Source organism: Melitaea cinxia, chromosome 18 (genome assembly GCF_905220565.1).
Source record: "Melitaea cinxia chromosome 18, ilMelCinx1.1, whole genome shotgun sequence".
Lineage (NCBI taxonomy): Eukaryota > Metazoa > Arthropoda > Insecta > Lepidoptera > Nymphalidae > Melitaea > Melitaea cinxia.
The window spans coordinates 93431-98799 of record NC_059411.1 but is presented as its reverse complement, the minus strand read 5'-3'; the positions used below and the strand labels follow the sequence as shown (position 1 = coordinate 98799).

Here is a 5369-nt window from a genome sequence, read left to right as displayed (position 1 = left end):
AGCCAACGTCATGCGGTGTTCCCAGGCGGTCACCCATCCAATTACTGATCGCGCCCGACGTTGCTTAGCTTTGGTGATCGGACGAAAACCGGTGTATTCAACGTGGTATGGAGGTTTAACTTTACAATAAAACATGTTTGTATTGTCTAATAACAACAATAATTGTGTTTGCTCGCAAACGAAAAAAAAACCGACTTCAATTACATCGACGAGTAAATACAACGTAGATCGACGAAAAAATAGTCAAGTAACTATGCGTTATCAAAGATTACTCAAAAAGTAGTTATCAGATCTCGATAAAAAGTTATTGCGGATTTTCAAGAGTTTCCCTCGATTTCTAAGGGATCCCATCATCAGATCCTGGTTTCCTTATCATTATACCAAACTAGGGATATCTCCTTTCCAACAAAAAAAGAATTATCAAAATCGGTACACCCAGTAAAAAGTTATGCGGTATAATACAACATAGGTTAACGAAAAAAGCGTCAAGTAAAAACGCATTATTAGATATAACTCGAAAAGTAGTTGTTAGATCTCAAATAAATTTAAATGGGACCAATTGGCACACACTACCTTTCCTTACCTTTCGATTAAAAAAAAATTGTCGAAATCGGTCCACACGGTCAAAAGTTCTGATGTAACATACATAAAAAAAAATACAGTTGAATTGAGAACCTCCTCCTTTTTGGAAGTCGGTTAAAAAGCTGTGAACATTGTATATAAAGACATTCTGTAGTATATTTAGTAACAGCATAGCCCGTGCGAAGCCCGAGTGGGTTGCTAGTTAATAACTAAAAAGTTTCTAGAAAAATTCTGTTTTGCTGTTGTCTTTCTCTCTCCACGTTCTAACTTCCTGTCCAAGGTGGTTATGAACCTTTATACGCCCAACATTTAAAATAAATATTCTTTTATTTAGCTTTTATTCAAAGTATATAATAAGGAAAAAATAAACAAATAAAATTACATGCTTAATTATGAATATTTCATAGTTTAGTTTAAATAATTAAAAAAAATCAAAAGTACAAAATTTTTTTGGGTGGTTTTATTTTGAAGTAATTCATTAATATGATTGATTGTTCGATCTTCTACTACTGTAATATAAACTCTTTGTAATTAAAAATTATTTTTTACTTTTTTTTTAGACCTCTTAACCAGTACAGTAAGAAATTCTTTTTTTTTAGAGCGCTGGGCTTAAAGATTTATTTGTTATCAGTATCGTCCTTAATATGGGCTAATAACTTACATTTAAAAATAATGAAATATATATGTGAATAAATAAATATATATGGTATTTACCATATATAATATAATTTGTAAACTTTATTTGAATATAGTCATGCTCAAAGTGCTATACTTGAACTAAATAATAGTCTAACAAAATTAAAAACAATATTGATTGTTATAAAGGTAAATCCTCATGGTGCATGTCTTTTCAGGCAAACAAAGTCCACATCTGTAAAACTATATATATATATATATATATGTATGTAAATGTCTACTTATTAATAAACGAATGTTATTTTATTGTACCTCAGTTTGTTCTAACTTTGGTTATCAGATACCTTTAAACAGGATGATGAGATCCCATTGTATTATTTAAAAACATCTGGAAATATAAATATATATTTTTTACTAACGAAAAAAAAATTAAAATAATGATTAAATTATATTTATCAGAAAAGTAATCGGTTGCTTTTTTTTTTTTTTTTTTTTTTTTTTTTTTTGCCATTTGTACGTTATGTATATTATGTTATAAGTGTATGTTAGTTAAATAGTTATCACCTATAATTAAAGTTACACTCAGACTCTACGGTTATTGTATTTGTACTTGAAATACGGTGTGTACTTTGTTGGTGTTCCGAAAAAAAAAAATATATATATATATATATATGTATAACTTCACCAGCAACATGTCTAAATTAATTTCTATTGTGATCGATATTTAAAGAAAGAACTAATTAAACATAAAAATCGGTTTGTCGTCTTCACACACTAGATGGCAGTGGTTGTCTTTTAAATCACGCTAACGTTGTGATAATCTTAAAACATATGATAAGCGATGATTCAGTGGTTTGGTGGTTTGGTGGTTTGGTGGTTTGGTGGTTTGGTGGTTTGGTGGTTTGGTGGTTTGGTGGTTTGGTGGTTTGGTGGTTTGGTGGTTTGGTGGTTTGGTGGTTTGGTGGTTTGGTGGTTTGGTGGTTTGGTGGTTTGGTGGTTTGGTGGTTTGGTGGTTTGGTGGTTTGGTGGTTTGGTGGTTTGGTGGTTTGGTGGTTTGGTGGTTTGGTGGTTTGGTGGTTTGGTGGTTTGGGTTAGTTTTGGGTTAGTTTTGGGTTAGTTTTGGGTTAGTTTTGGGTTAGTTTTGGGTTAGGTTTGGGTTAGGTTTGGGTTAGGTTTGGGTTAGGTTTGGGTTAGGTTTGGGTTAGGTTTGGGTTAGGTTTGGGTTAGGTTTGGGTTAGGTTTGGGTTAGGTTTGGGTTAGGTTTGGGTTAGGTTTGGGTTAGGTTTGGGTTAGGTTTGGGTTAGGTTTGGGTTAGGTTTGGGTTAGGTTTGGGTTAGGTTTGGGTTAGGTTTGGGTTAGGTTTGGGTTAGGTTTGGGTTAGGTTTGGGTTAGGTTTGGGTTAGGTTTGGGTTAGGTTTGGGTTAGGTTTGGGTTAGGTTTGGGTTAGGTTTGGGTTAGGTTTGGGTTAGGTTTGGGTTAGGTTTGGGTTAGGTTTGGGTTAGGTTTGGGTTAGGTTTGGGTTAGGTTTGGGTTAGGTTTGGGTTAGGTTTGGGTTAGGTTTGGGTTAGGTTTGGGTTAGGTTTGGGTTAGGTTTGGGTTAGGTTTGGGTTAGGTTTGGGTTAGGTTTGGGTTAGGTTTGGGTTAGGTTTGGGTTAGGTTTGGGTTAGGTTTGGGTTAGGTTTGGGTTAGGTTTGGGTTAGGTTTGGGTTAGGTTTGGGTTAGGTTTGGGTTAGGTTTGGGTTAGGTTTGGGTTAGGTTTGGGTTAGGTTTGGGTTAGGTTTGGGTTAGGTTTGGGTTAGGTTTGGGTTAGGTTTGGGTTAGGTTTGGGTTAGGTTTGGGTTAGGTTTGGGTTAGGTTTGGGTTAGGTTTGGGTTAGGTTTGGGTTAGGTTTGGGTTAGGTTTGGGTTAGGTTTGGGTTAGGTTTGGGTTAGGTTTGGGTTAGGTTTGGGTTAGGTTTGGGTTAGGTTTGGGTTAGGTTTGGGTTAGGTTTGGGTTAGGTTAGGTTAGGTTAGGTTAGGTTCCCAGGCCTGTCGAGCGTGGTCCGCTCCATGCTCGGCAGCGCGAGGTCCTGGTCGGCCGTGGCCTCCTTCTGCGAAGAAGTTATTTCGCTGAAGGAGGCTGCGGAGCGTGAGCGCGAAGCCGACGCTCACGCCGACGCGCTACGAAGGAGGCGACCGGCGGGACGGAGGAGGCGTCGCTACGCGCTCCTCCACCCTCCGCATCGTGCTGACGCGGGGGCGCAGCCGGCGCCCCTCTCCTCCTCGCAAGTCGCGGGGGGGAGGGGGGCGCGTGGGGCGCCCTCGTGGCGGGCGCGGTGTGGGGGGGGAGGCGTCGCTGGGTCGCTCCCCCTCCCTCCGCATCGTGCTTGGCGTGGGGGCGCTCCGCGCGCCCCTCTCCTCCCCGCAAGTCGCGGGTGGGAGGGGGGCGCGCGGGGTGCTTCCGCGGCGGGTGTGGTGCGGGGGGGGGGAGGCGTGGCGGCGCGATCCTCCGTCCTCTGCATCGGGCTCGGCGCGGGGGCGCTCCGCGTGCCCCTCTTCTCCCTGCGGCGATGAGGGAGCGCTCTCGGTGCCCGGGAGCGCTCTACAATCGGAGGCGGCCTGCCCTGCACCCGCAGGCAGGCCCACCGTCCGGGGCGTCATGGCGAATACTTTAAGTGGTCCCGTGGCGCCCCACCAGGACGACGAGGGCACCGCTGGTTTTTACTGAGTAGTCCGGCATTGCACTCCCCGCCGGGAGTCTCAGACTTCCGTCGCCTTCGGGCGACGGGGGTGCGTAAATGCATTTTCCAGCGTAAAAAAAAAAAAAAAAAAAAAAAAAAAAAAAAAAAAGGTTCCCAGGCCTTTGGAGCCTAGGCCCCAGACTTAGGTCTGGGACCTAGGCTCCAAGGGGAGGAGTTCCTGGACTTCTACCTGGGCGCGTCCCCCGTTTGGCGGATAGGGGAGTGTCGCCGCAGTCGAATGACTGCAGGCGGTAGGGGTCTACGGACCCCCGCGGACCAACACCAGGCGAGGCGTCCGGGTCCCGCTCTGGTCTTGTACTGGAGTGGTCCTGTGATCGCACATTGCGCCACGAGGGAGCGCGGAGTTTGCGTGGAATGGCCTAGCCTTTCACGCGGCGCCGGAAGAGAGGGCGCGGAGTGGGATGTGGACCTTGGCGGTCCCCCCGGCACTAGAGGGCGGGGTGAGCGTTATTTATTTATTTATTTATTATTTTTATTTATTTATTTTATCATCATCGCTCGCCCCCCTTGGTGATTTGGTGAGTGTGGCGCTGCGAAGGCGCGGAGAAGCGGGGTGGGGATTTTCCCCCCTGCTCCCAGTGGACGGGCGACCTCGGCGGCGGTGACCCCGCCGTCGGGTAGAGTGGGCGGGTTTCCCGTCCGCTCTACGCCTCATAAGCTCGTAACCCCGTGCGAGGTGTCGTGGTCATGTCTCGCGGCTTCGTGCGGGACCGAGGGGTCTTGCCTTAACCGGCCGGATCTAGAGGAAGAAGACCTCTATAAAAATTACCCCGAATCCTAAGCGGCGACACAGCGCGAAGGGATGCGTGGCCGACGGGAGGTTCGGTCTAACTGTGTCACCCCCTTAAACATGGATACGTGCATTAAAACATTATTAACCCAGGAGGGTACCGGCGCCTCAGGCAATGGAGAATCCCTTCGCGCTTCGGCGCGCAGCCCTGTCGAATCTGGGATGGGCAAATCACGTGTTTGTGTTTCGGAGCTTTCCGGTTCCGACGAGAGGCCCGAGAAGGGCGGAGTTGAGGTAGTGCCCGAGAAGGGTGGAGTGGACGTAGTGCCCGAGAAGGGCGGTGAAGACGTTGGGCCCGAGAAGGGCGGAGTTACTGGCGGGGCGAGACAGCCGCGAGTTGTCCTCACGCGTGTGGACAGCGTCGGCTCTCTCTCCTCGGTCGACGGGAGGTTTTGGGGGGCGGGATCAGATTCCGACGACAACATGTCGTTGGGATCTTCCCGCCGCCGAAAGCCCTTTAGAAAGAGGATCCTCTCTCCGGGCTCGTCGGAGGAGGAAAATGAGAGGAAAAGGGCGACGCCTGGCAGAGGCCGAGGTCGACCGGCTACAACCGGCCAATACGTCGGACTGGCCGAAGCCAAACGTCGCCCTAACGACGAAAAGGAGCGGGAACGGAAAATC

At 46.6% G+C, this 5369-nt stretch overlaps 1 pseudogene; it reads right to left on the bottom strand.

Annotated features, from left to right (window-relative positions):
- LOC123662564 lies at positions 1-119 on the bottom strand (annotated as a pseudogene).
- Between the last annotated feature and the right edge of the window lie 5250 nt (positions 120-5369).